The sequence below is a fragment of the Phycodurus eques genome, chromosome 16 (genome assembly GCF_024500275.1).
Source record: "Phycodurus eques isolate BA_2022a chromosome 16, UOR_Pequ_1.1, whole genome shotgun sequence".
Taxonomy (NCBI): Eukaryota; Metazoa; Chordata; class Actinopteri; order Syngnathiformes; family Syngnathidae; genus Phycodurus; species Phycodurus eques.
The window spans coordinates 4,867,110-4,881,451 of record NC_084540.1 but is presented as its reverse complement, the minus strand read 5'-3'; the positions used below and the strand labels follow the sequence as shown (position 1 = coordinate 4,881,451).

The 14,342-nt window shown below is 41.4% G+C and overlaps 1 protein-coding gene across 1 annotated transcript in view; it reads right to left on the bottom strand.

The window, feature by feature from the left end:
* septin12 (septin 12) overlaps positions 1 to 14,342 on the bottom strand; it is a 104,377-nt gene that overhangs the window by 46,752 nt on the left and 43,283 nt on the right. The window lies entirely within an intron of this gene.

The following is a 14,342-nucleotide window of genomic DNA, read 5'->3' as shown; positions in this document are numbered from 1 at the left end:
TGCAGCCCTCCACCAGTCGGGGCTTTATGGCAGAGTGGCCCGACGGAATCTCTCCTCAGTGCAAGACACATGAAAGGAACACCTGAAGGACTCCAAGATGGTGAGAAATAAGATTCTCTGGTCTGATTAGACAAAGATAGAACTTTTTGGCCTTATTTCTAAGCGGTTTGTGAGGATAAAACCAGGCACTGCTCATCACCTGTCCAATACAGTGCCATCAGTGAAGCATGGTGGTGGCAGCATCATGCTGTGGGTGTACTTCAGCTGCAGGGACAGGGAGACTGGTTGCAATCGAAGAAAACATGAATACTGCCAAGTACAGGGATATCCTGGACGAAAACCTTCTCCAGAGTGCTCACAACCTCAGACTGGGCCGAAGGTTCACATTAAAAAAAGACAATGACCCTAAGCACACAGCTAAAATACTGAAGGTGTGGCTTCAGAACAACTCCGTGACTGTTTTTGAATGGCCCAGACAGAGCCCTGACTCAAACCCAATTGAGCATCTCTGGAAAGACCTGAAAATGGCTGCTCACCAACGTTCACCATCCAACCTGACAAAACTGGAGAAGATCTGCAAGAAAGAATGGCAGATGATCCCCAAAACCAGGTGTGAAAAACTTGTTGCATCATTCCCCAAAAGACTCATGGGTGTATTAGTTGAAAAGGGTGCTTCGACTAAATACTGAGCAAAGGGTCTGAATACTTATGGCTGTGTGATATTTCAGTTTTTCTTTTTTTTAATAAATCTGCAAAACTTTCAACAATTCAGTTTTTTTCTGTTATTATGGGGTGTACATTAATGTGGAAAAAAATTTACTTAAATGATCGTAGCAAATGGCTGCAATATAAAAAAGAGTGAAAAATGTAAGGGTGTCTGAATACTTTCCGTATCCAATGTATATAATTACATTATTGGTGCAAGCATCGAGGTGGCAAACAGTTCAACTCACACTGATGACAATTTTGTGCAGGGCTCCCCTTGAATTGTATCATGGCATCATAATAAAAGTACACAGTTACATACTCTAACTTTACCTGTCACCACAGTAGAAACCTTTTTCCCGATAAGACACAACTTTCTCCGTGTGTAGTCCTCAGAAACTATCGCTGGTTATGTTTACATATTGTAGACCAGAGCTCGACAACTAGTGGCCCACGGGCCATAATTAGCCCGTCGCCAATTATATCTGGCCCAGCAGCTGAGTTTGTCAAGGCATGATAATGAGCCGGCCTGCTACAGCGTAATGGCAGGAAAGTACTGCAACAGCATGCACTTCACTTCCTTGTTACAGTCTTTTAGCACCTGGGCCGCGTAACCCATGTGACGTGATGACGTCACAAGAAATACACTGATTGGCTGACTTGCCGATGTAACTGACTCACATGACTAAAACTGTAAATGTTTACATATGGAGTGTACATTCATCCATCCATCCATCCATTTTCTGAGCCGCTTCTCCTCACTAGGGTCGCGGGCGTGCTGGAGCCTATCCCAGCTGTCATCGGGCAGGAGGCGGGGTACACCCTGAACTGGTTGCCAGCCAATTGCAGGGCACATAGGAACAAACAACCATTCGCACTCACAGTCATGCCTACGGGCAATTTAGAGTCTCCAATTAATGCATGTTTTTGGGATGTGGGAGGAAACCGGAGTCCCCGGAGTAAACCCACGCAGGCACGGAGAGAACATGCAAACTCCACACAGGCGGGACCGGGGATTGAACCCGGGCCCTCAGAACTGTGAGGCTGACGCTCTAACCAGTCGTCCACCGTGCCGCGTGTACATTAATTGCCCAATAAAAAAAAATCGTAGTGACAACTAATGTGAAGTGCAGGACACATTATCGTCACTTCGAACACACCTCACCTGTCTGAGCCTCGCTTTGCAATCGATCGGGTGAGAAGTGCCCCTTGTGGTGCTTCCGTCCCCTCAAACATCACAATGACAACACCAAAAAAAATAAAAATAGAAGAAAAAACAAACAATGACCACACCGGTGGGCTTCCGGTTCGTACAGCCCACGTCCCGCCCCTGTTGGCTTGGCAATTACAAATGCTGGGAGGATAAATGCATACTTAACTTTCCACCCTTCTTTGTACTTCCTACAAAGATCAAAATGTTCCTCAATTTCAGCGTCCAAAATCACTCGCTCACTGTATTTTAACACAATTGAAAGGTATAGTATAGTGATATGATGAACTATTATAATTTTTGTTCTCTGTGAAGTATGATGTAAACAGGACAATTAGTTTGTTTTCGGCGTGGTCAAGCATGAGATGGCTCAAGCGGACGCAGGCTTTGAAAAATCTGAAAATGGCCTGTTTAAACATCATGTTTTTGTCTCAACTAATAAGAAACATCTGGGCATTTTTCTACCAAAGAGTCAAGGTTTTAGTCACAAATGTAATACATTAATTAGGCTCAGAGAATTCTTTATTATTTAAAATGGCAATTATTCAACAGTTAAGTCTTAAAAGACAGTGTGTGTAAGTGATTAAAGATATTATCATCATTATAGCCAGGTTATTATGTTTCATGACAACGTGAGGAGTCACAGAAGTATCCATCCATCTATCCATTTTATGAGCCGCTTCTCCTCACGAGGGTCGCAGGCGTGCGGGAGCCTCTCCCAGCTATGAGTAATAACAACCTGTAGCAAATTCATTTATTTTAAGTTAATACGTTCATTAAATTAGGTTTTTGTATATAATTTAGTAGTATAAATTTCAGCCCAAGATTGAATTATCAGAGAAGTTGCCCACCCCTGTCATGTAGACATTAGCAGGCGGACATTATTTCCAGGAATGATTGGAAGTATTTCCAGTACTATAAATCCTGCATCCATTTTCTTCCGCTCATCCGAGGTTGGGTCGCGGGGGAAGTAACTTTAATAGGGAAGCCCAGACTTCCCTCTCCCCACCGACTTCAACCAGCTCTTCCGGGGGGATCCCGAGGCGTTCCCAGGCCAGCCGGGAGACATAGTCTCTCCACCCCGTGTCCTGTGTCATCACTGGGGTCTCCTCCCAGTGGGACGTGCCCGGAACACCTCACCAGGGAGGCGTCCAGGAAGCATCCTAATCAGATGCCCAAGCCAACTCATCTGACGCCTTCCAAGCGGCTCTACTCTGAGCCCCTCCCGAATGACCAAGCGTCTCACCCCCTATCTCTAAGGGAGAGCCCGAACACCCTGCGGAGAAAACTCATTTCAGCCGCTTGTATCCAGGATCTTGTTCTTTCGGTCACGACCCACAGCTCCTGACCATATATGAGGGTAGGAATGTCGATCGACCGGTAAATTGAGAGCTACGCCTTTCGGCCTAGCTCCTTCTTCACCACAATGGACCGATACAAAGTCCGCATCACTGCAGACGCTGCACCGATCCGCCTGTCGTTCTCCCGTTCCATTCTTCCCTCACTCGTGAACAAGGTCCCAAGATACTTGAACTCCTCCACTTGGGGCAGGATCTAATTCCCGACCCGGAGAAGGCACTCCACCCTTTTCCGACTGAGGATGATGGTCTCAGATTTGGAGGTGCTGATTTTCATCACAACCGCTTCAAACTTTGATGCGAACCGGTCCAGTGAGAGTTGGAGGTCATGGCTTGATGAAGCCAACAGAACCACATCGTCTGCAAAAAACAAAGATGCAATACTGAGGCCACCAAACCGGACCCCCTCTACGCCTCGGCTGCGCCTGGAATCAGTGGCAAAGGGTAGTCTTGGCGGAGTCCAACCCTCACTGGAAACAAATCCAACTTACTGCTGGCAATGCGAACCAATCTCTGACACTGGTCGTACAAGGACCAAACAGCCAGTACTATAAACATTATTTTCTAATTAATACAGATAAGACCTAGCAAACGATAACTGAAATAAGTAGTAGTTTTCTGCTCTTAATTGATTGATTGTGGACATGTACACACCTTAATTGCATGTCCTATCACTTTCAGCAGCATTGTGTGACAGTACAGTGGTAACATATTGTACACCAAACTGCTTAGTTCCCATTCTTTTTCTGGTTTGGTGTTTAATGGGAGAGAATTTGGAGGGAACATCTAATAAATAAATGAAATCAGTTTGGGGCCTGATTGAGCTCCATAAAGAAACCCTATAAATGTAAAGAAAATCCACTGAAAGCAGCAACATCACCCGGATCATCTTAATTATGTTGAGAAACATATCCTCTTACAGTATTTTATTGCATGAATGTCATGTCACCATTTACTGTTAAGATCACAAAGATGTGAGAGGTTTTATTTATTGTAAATATTTTTATATGTGCAGTGACATCACTGAACTTAATTCATATTTTAAACAGCCATGCTAGAAATAACCAGAAAACATCGTATTTGTCAAACTTGTCAGATCTATTATTGAAGTAACAATGTGCAAGGGTACCAGAGTGGCTGCCTGGATGTTACGCCCAAAATGCAACTTTGACCAATCTGGACTACATGCACCTCACTGTTTACCAGTCAGTAATATGTGTCGGTCCTCTGCACGCTAGACATGGTGAAATGACATAAATATGATGTCATCATTGATGAAGTAAAAAAGATTCTCTGGTGCAAGAAGTTAGATATTAAAACATTTACACAAGTTAGTCATTGCAGGATGATTAATAAACTGACTTTGATGAGTTGTGTCTGTTGAAGCGCTGTTTCCCAACTGTAGTGTTTCCCAACTTGAATAAACACAATGTCAAAATAGAGCCAGGGTGTCCTGTTAATGTCTCGGTGCAGTCTGATTGCTAGTAGACAACTAGTATTAAGCAAAAGACTTTGTCTTACCAACAAGCAGTGGTTCTCCACCCAACATTAGACACTCAGACATTAACAAATATGAGCACACTCACCGAAACCTCCCAGGAGAGGATCTATTAAAGATGAGTCAGGCCCTAAGGCTTTGCTTACAGTGGTACTTTACACACGTTTCAGTTTCCTGTTGTTGTGGAGTTAAGTACAGTACTGTGTGGCCCAACTGAATCAGATGTCAACATTAAACACACAAACTGTTCCGTAACCGCATAATCTACAAATGTTAAGTGCTTTATCTAACTTCGATAGTCAAACCCATCTGAATTCCTACAATTTGGTATTGATCCTAAATTGTACGGAAAAACATTCCACTGCACTTTGGAGTTTGAAACGCATGTGTTCGCTATTTATTCAGCTTTTTTTTCTTTTGTGACAATTCAAAAGGAAGCCCCCCCCCTCAACTTGAGAAGAGAGAGAGCGAGAGCGAGAGGAAGAATACAGTTAGAAGAATATGTATGTTAACGCTTTGGAAAGCCTTTATTTAACCAGAAAATAAAAAACTTATTGACTTATACAATATATATATATATATATATATATATATACATAAAAGTATACATAAAAGAACATAGTACAATTACAAACAGAAAAGTATTGTCATGGTTGGCGGTAAAACGCACGCATGCACACGCACGCGCGCACGCACACACACACACACACACACACACACACACACACACACCACCACTCTTAGAATACCATCCATCCATCTATCCACCCATTTTCTGTACCGCTTATCCTCACTAGGGTCGCGGGCGTGCTGGAGCCTATCCCAGCTACCTTCAGGCGAGAGGCGGGGTACACCCTGAACTGGTCACCAGCCAATCGCAGGGCACATATAAACATACAACCATTCACACTCAAATTCACACCTACGGGTCATTTAGAGTCTTCAATCAAACCATTACGCATGTCTTTGGGATGTGGGAGGAAACCGGAGTACCCAGAGAAAACCCACGCAGTCACAGGGAGAACATGCAAACTCCACACAGGCGGGGTCGGGATTTGAACCCCAGTCGTCAGAACTGTGAGGCAGATGTGCTGCCCTCAGAAAGGTCTCAACAAGCCTTGATGTTCATCAATCCATGTAAGACATGAATCAAGAAAGCTCAGCACTGTTGCTACTCTTCCTCAGTGTGTCCGGTTTATAAAGATGACCGCAAGAATGCTCAATAAAGTGAAGAAAAACGCCAAAGTATGGAGAAAGAAAAGATCTGCTTATGATCCAAAACACACAAGCTCATCTGTGAAGCATGGTGGAGGTAATGTCATGGCTTGGGCTTACATGGCTGCTTCTGAAACGGGCTCACTAGTCTAGTCATGATGGTAGCAGCACAATTAATTCTGTTTACAACACCATTTTGTCTAGCAGTTTACAGAAAAATGCATCTAAACCAATTGGGAGAATCTTCATCATGCAACAACACAATGACCCAAAACACACTGCCAACACAACAAAGGACTTCATCAGGGAGAAAAAGTGGAAGGTCTTAGACTGGCCAAGTCAATCACTGGACCTTAACCAAATAGAGCATGCATTTTATCTCCTGAAGATAAGACTGAACGGAGAAACCACCAGAAACAATTGGAAAGAGAACGAGTCAAAAATTCCTTCTAACAGTTCTTACGTGTACCTAATGTTTACATTTTGTGGAGCTTTCCAGGTGACATGGCAGATGCATCATGTGAACATCGTAATGCTGTTAAAATCTTCCTCAGACTTGGCAGCAGCCACATGGCCACACAGCACCTCAATTTTATTTGTCCTGATGGTTGTTTAGTTGCACTGAACACTTTCCTATTCTACTGTAGTGAGGCGCTATATTACTCCTTATTAGGCAGGACGTAACATCGTTGTGCAGGTCTGATCTGCAACTACAGTTGTTTGGTTGATTGTATTATTGCTGCCAAAGGTGGCTCAAACAGGTATTAAATTCAAAGGTTTACTTTTATTTTCCAACCTGCACTGTGATGTTTACCGTTTTGTGTTCAGTCAAAACATAGAAACATATAATTGTTTGTGTGGTATTAGTTTAAGCAGACTGTTTGCTTATGGTTATGACTTAGATAAAGATAAAAACACATTTTATGATCAATATATATGAAAATACAGGTCATTACAGAGGGTTCACATACTTTTTCTTTGTTAGGAGACTTACAAAGTTAAGAAAGGCTACTTGTTTTCAAAAAATAATAATAATTGGTACTTAAAACTTTCTTAAAAAGTTAATAAAGGTTTCATGACAGCAACAGTTGACCATGGATTCTCTTGGGAACCATTGGTCAATATCACAGTAACTAAAACGTCCTATAAAAACAAACAAGACCGGTGTCTTCAAATTTTAATGGATTATTTGTGCAATAACCCTTATTAAAAAGTGAAGAATATCTAACACACAGATGACTGATGTTGTCAAATGTTCCTTTCCAACCCACTGTCTTTCAGGGGGACTAATACAATCACAGAGGACAAGGTCATAAATCATCTCTATTTCCATATCTGTTGTTGACCAATACTGGCCAGTCATGCCGGAGTAGCATCTGCACCATTTGCACACTAATTGAGGAGTATCTGCAACATTTGCACAATCAACATTGTCCCAGATTATCGCACTACTAGTCACTTTAAACTGCATACATTCCTTGAAGTCTCGGCGCCCTTTGCACAATGGTCATTCCATCGGACTATTGCTATATTAATCATTCAAACTGCTCTAAGTGCTAGACGACTCTGCATTTTGTGCACAATTGTCACCAAAAAAATAAATATATATAAATATATATATATATATATATAAATATATAATATATATATATATATATATATATATATATATATATATATATATATATATATATTTGTGCCGGCTTTACCATACCTGATAACTAGCAACCCTTTATTGCTCAGTGGCTGTTTTTTGTCAATGTCTTTATGTCTCAAAAGTGTTCTCTGTCAATTGACCGGAGACAAATTCCTCGTGTGTTTTTTTTGGACACACTTGGCAAATAAAGATGCTTCTAATTCTGATTACTCTCTATAAATCATGCACACCGCATTGCCATGGATACTTGAGTCATGTAATGATGCCAACCTGTGAACATTACTCCTCTTGTGGTACCAGAGAAAGGAATTTAATATCTCATCATTGTTTTCCTCCTTTCATTAGCACTTCCTTCCCTCGTTGTCTGTCATCCACAACACTCTCCATCTTTGCTCACTCTCATCTACCTTCCTTTTTATCCTTCTGTCTGTCTTGCATCAGAGGGATTAGAAGTGAATGCTGTGGCTCCCTGGGGCCAAAGACAACATTACAAGGACTTGCTGATGCACATCATGGGAATGACCTTGTCCTGAATCTCATTGGATAAGAGTTAATTGTTTGTAATAATGCCAGATATGTAGGTTAGGGTGGGGTTCCGTAAAAATAATAATAATAATACAGACAGGAGATGAAGAGTATCAGTGATGTAACATAATTGGAACATACAACGGTGGGTGCACATACCTGACCGAGGTGAACCACAGTTTTGGGAAGAGCTTTGGGCATGTGTGTTTTTTCATAATTCAGCATCTAAACATTTGAATATTAAAGTAGGAAACAGCAAATTAGGTCTCCAATAGAACTCAATTTTTGCTGTTTGTTCTTGTAGCCGTCGAGTATGGAGTATAAATGTACCAAATAATTCTAGGGGAAGGTTGGGCTGTTGGTTCAGTCACAAGATAAAAGATGACATAAGTATATATGACGATTTATCAAGTTGGATAAAATATCACTAATAAAAAGTGGGTTCTCTGATTTTTAAACTTTAATTAATGTGGAAGCGCTAAAGTCGAACACACCTGATGTTGTATATTTTGGAATTCAACCAAAATGAATAATTAGCCATTATAATTATAATAAAAAGACTAATAATTTATTATTTTTTCCTTCGGAAATTGTCACAGTTTAGGCGGCACGGTGGACGACTGGTTAGCACATCTCCCTCACAGTTCTGAGGACTAGGGTTCAAATCCTGGCCGCGCCTGTGTGGAGTTTGAATGTTCTCCCCGTGCCCGTGTCTCCGGGTACTCCGGTTTCCTCCCACATCCCAAAAACATGCGTGGTAGGTTGAGTGACTGTGACTAACAGTGCGAATGGTTGTTTATTTATATTTGCCGTGCGATTGGCTGGTGAACAGGTCAGGGTGTACCCTGCCTCTTGCCCGAAGATATCTGGGTTAGGCTCCAGCACGCCCACAACCGTAGTTAGGAGAAGCGGTACAGGACATGGATGGATGATGTCACAATTTGTAGTTTAAATACTTGTTTCGAGGTTATTTTGGAGTCATTGTTGGATGCCCTTCACAGGCAATGTATATGGGGAAGCTGAAATGAGCTACAGCACAGTCAAAAAGTGGGCATCCAGGATGAAAGGCAAAGAACAAGACCCTGATTTGAGTGACCTTCGTGACAAGCAAAGGAGCGGCCCACCATCTCCAGTGGTTAATCCTGGGTCAAGGCACTAATCAGAGAAGATTGTAGAGTCACCAATGATGACATTGCTGAATTTCTGGGAATAAGCCACAGAAGTGCTGCAAAAATCGGTAAAGAGCTTGGCTACGGGTCAAGGTTTGTGCGAGGTGGGTTCTCTGACAACTCACAGATGGGCACAAGGAGGCCTGGTTTGAAGCTTGTTTGGCTTGTTTGCAACCTTTTGAAAACTTGGTGGTTCCCCTTCCAAAGCAAGAAATTCAGTCACAACTCTCTACTTTTGATGGGCATCCAACAATGATGTAATTTCCAAAATGGCTGACAGGAAGAGAACAGGCTTGTGTTTTTAAAATAAACATTCAAACAAGTATTTATACTCCAAGCGATGAACATTTCAGAAAGCAATTTCAAATATTAGTAGGTTAAATTAAATAGGGCTCATTAACTTTTGACTGCCCCTCATACACTTGTAAAGAGTTCTAACCACAGTAAATCCGTAAGTTAATGAGTGGACTCCTACGCAATGCAGCAAACATACGTTTGATAGCTTTTTGCAAGTGTCTTACAATGTGTGGCAGCGTATATTATAAAACTTCATGTGCAATATGATTTACCTTCATGGGGCACTGGACGAACTACAGCCTCTGGAGTGCGTAAGAGAAAATGTGTTTAAGTTAACGGCCGAAGGTGTAAGGGTAGATTTGCACCAATTTTAGGTTTGCTCCTCAAGGGGACCGAACCTGGCAAGAAGGTGTGCAAATGACAGACTTGAGTGGACGGGAGAATCCGCGCAGCCAGAAATGCGCGTACCTGCGAGTCTTTTTCTGACCTGGAACTCTGGAGCACATGGGAGAATATGGCTCTTAGTTAGGGTGCTGGCCTTGAGTTTGTGTGGTGTGAGACAAAGGGAAGGACCTCTGCTGACTTTTTGTGTGTCAACCCACCGTAGAGTGGAGAACCTATGATGCCGTGATCAGGCAGCTGCAGCCCGTGGCCATTTATGAGGACTTTTTAAATTATACCATTTGTTGTGGGCATTTTGCCCTTTTGTTGGGAAGCAGGTGCTTGAATATGCTAACAATACATGCAGTCTGCGTGTCTTTGCTGGGGGAACTCACTGAAGTAACGGGACAGTTACAATGTATTTTTAAAAAATCAAAAATCTGACATCAAATGCATATGTCATTTTACACTAGCTGTCCATGGTCCACTCAGAATGGATCTGCGGCCAACTTTTGAGTCCCGACTCACCTGTTGACAAACTCTGCCTGAAACCCCCTGATGGCCTTGGCTCACAGTACATGTGCTCACACAAGACTTTGCATTCAAATTTGACAGGCCAAAGGGCACCTATGTTAAAACAGATGAGCAGATTGGAAACAAATCCAAGACAAGCTCAGCTGCAGGCAACTTTTGCTTAAATACTTGCACACACCCCTTGTCTTTCACACATGGCTGCAATGAGTGAGTCGGACAGTCTTTCTGACCCTTCATTTTTTTAAGCATTCTCTGAAAAAAAAAAAAAAAAAAAAAAAAGATTATCGGCGGTTCCACTGGCGCATGTACAGACCTGTGTCTTCCTGTGGTTGAGGAGCAAAAATGTGTAAAACAAGGAATCCCTTTTTGACACACTAAGAGGAAGATAAGGGAGGAGAACTCCCTCTGATCTCACAGCAGACTCCTGAAACATGAAATATATTTGTATTGTATTTAGAGATAAAAGACAGTCTCATGTATTGCTGCACTGTGTATTTAACTCAGGCACAGTCACAAGTCAGAGTCTGTGATGTATCCATTATCTGTGAATCCTTTGTACCGTTCATTTTCTTTCATGCTGTGCCAGAAAACATGAACTATGCAGTAAGGTGAACATGTTGACACGAAGCCAAAAAGTGTTGAGCGTCTTTTTTTGGACGGTCACATTATAGTGTGATCATATGCGGATTATAAATTAGCTCAAAAACTTCATTAGATAGGGATAACTAAGGGAATTTAAATTCTTGCTACAGTTAGCAATCCTTTCTGCACCAACAAACCATTTATTTACAATTCTGATACCACTACTTCTTGTCATTGAGAGCGTACTCAGAGTGTAGAGTATTTCCAAACGCACCCCAAGGTGCTTGTTGTGTACACGTCTCTTGAACACACTAGACTGACTTTGGTACAGTATACAGTTGGTTTTTGTCAAGCCCTTCACTAAGGCATCCAATCGTAATGGAGGTAAGAAAAGGAAGCACGCCAACCTCATGGCTCATGAAAGCGACCCCGACTCGCTCCCACAACAACTTTCTCCCACCAGCTGTGTGCCATTACAGTATTCCCCCCCCCACACACACACACACACATTCACGGCAGTGGATGGCTAAGGGTAAGCTTAGGTCAATTTTACAAACTTTTTTACATTTATTTACAGTACAATAATTGTGTATTGTAATGGGTATTTTTGAGTTCACAAGAAAAAGTGCTTTCACAGACAACCCCCCCTCCCCATTCGGTCAGCGTGCCATAAAGACAATAATATATCCCAAATACAAGTAAAGGTTGGTTAGGTAAAATAGAGACCTTTAAAAGCTCTGATATGATTGTGACATATCACATATAGAGTATCCGACATCCCTGAATGCAGGCAGCATTTGTAGCTCTCACCCTCATTTCTCATATAGCTTTACAGGTGAGGCCAGGCGACCTAGGCCATATATTTGGTGTTTGGGTCTTGGTTTCTAAAGATTCCATTTGCTATTGCAACGTATAAATGGGCACTACGTCTTTGACTCTGTAATTGCCATCCACCAGGCTCCTTTCTTGCCATACTAATAACCATGCAAAAATTATTCTGTTTATGTTGTCTGTTTCTTAGTGGAAAATAAAGTCGTTGGTCTTTTTTTTTTTTTTTTTTTTTTTTTTTTAAAAGGTTGCTAGAGCGGTTAGAAAAGTCGCTAAATTTAGCAACCATTTCTTGGCAATACTGACTGTGCTTTTATAACTACTGTATACTGAACAAAAAAATATATGTTTTTGCTCCCATTTTTCATGAGCTGAACTCAAAGATCTGACTCTTTCTATGTTCAGTTAGCAACCTCTCTGTTCACAGCCATGTCAGCTAGTGTTTATTAAAATGTATTAAATAAATTTATTGAAATTATAAAAATGTATTATTAAAATTAAAAATGTATTAAAATTATTGTCAAAAGTATGGTACAAGTACCACCATTGGTACGCGGGTTCCCTTTAGTGGAACGCGAACTAATAACTGAATTAAATCTAATTGTACAGTGGCTTAAACTTTTTTTAATCCAATGAAGTACGATACATTTGCATGCAATCTTTTAGAATAGTTTGTTTTCACACATTTAGGTAAAACTTTTGTACATTTTAATTCAATCATTATTTAAGTCGTTTTTTACTTTCCTACATCTAAGCAAAATGTTGCTGTTCAAACTGTCCATGTTAAATGGCCTACAATAATATTAAATATACTTTTCACCTCGTTTTTCATGAACACTTGGGCCTACTGCACTAATGTATTTTAATGATGTCATTATGGTGGTACTTTGGGAGCAAAGTATTTTTTGAGTTGGTACTTATGTAAAAAGTTTGATAATCACTGATTTATTAGATACGACAATTGGAAATTTTGGTACAGATTTTAGCAAGAATTATGGAAGTTGATTCTAATTATTTGCTTTTGCGGGCCACGTAAAGGGATACGGCGGGCCGGATGTGCCCCCAGCGCTTTCAGTTTGACAGCTGTACTATAATCGGTCCCTGGACCTCTCCACTAAATAATATACTGCTCAAGAGTTTATATTGTGAAGGTGTACTGCAGAAGATCAGCCAATATTGTCTGGCCTTTGAAAGTCTGTAACAGACCATCTGTTGATGATGCTGATGATTGATTTATTGCAGTTCCTTACAGGTGAAGTATTACCTTTTTATGTTTCTCATGACTTACTCATATGTCTGAATTACAACCCCCAGTGAATCATTCCTCATTCCTCCTGACAAATCTTAAGTCTCCCCCTGTTTTTAAAGTGTAAGTTACCTTTGAAGAGCTGTGTGTGAGTTCTTCTGAGAGCAGTTTTACAAAGTGAGCTCATTGCAACTGACCCCCAAACTCTGTCACGGCATGTTTGGGTTTACAGTAATCACTGCTCATCTTTTCATATTTTCCAGTCAACTTAAGGCTACGTTTACACTATATTCCCGGCAGCCACAACTGCCCTGTTTTGGGCCACTGTGGACAAAACTGGATAGTTGTATATGTGTATGTGTGTGTGTGTGTGTGTGTCTGTACTATTTAACAATATGTAGGCCTGTCACTATAATTTTTTAAGACAATATATTTTCCCCAAAACTACCATGATAAACCGTAATATGTTGTTTTTTTATGCCTCTGAAATCATGATAAATAAGGCCCACCTTCTAGCTGCAAGACTGTGGTTGGTACTCTGAAGACGAGCCCTTCACCTGTCAATCAAATATATGTTGATGTCCGCTGTCGTTAACAGGGGTTATGCCACGCACTTCCAGTTTTAAAGACTGATCCCGCCCCTCCTGTTCCGGTCCATTGAGCTCTACACCAAATGACTATTATTTATAAATCACGTTGAGTCGTATCATTAAAGCATATTCCTCCATGTCAATACCCGAGTTCAATATGGACCGATCGTCTATGGCGTAGTTAGCATAGCTATTGATGTTAGCTCACTAGAGCCCCCTCATTCTTTGGTCAAAACTGCAGGAGACTGACACAATCATTGATATTTAACAACAGCTAACATCTTTAAGCATAATCTATCCATCCATCCATTTTCTTTACACCTTATCCTCACTAGGGTCGCGCTAGGGCTGCTGGAGCCTATCTCAGCTATCTTCGGGCGGGAGGCGGGGCATACCCTGGATCGGTCGCCAGCCAATGGCAGGGCACATAGAAACAAAACCATTCTCACTCTCATTCACACCTACGGGCAATTTAGAGTCTTCAATCAACCTACCACGCATGTTTTTGGGATGTGGGAGGAAACCAGAGTACGCGGAGAAAACCCAC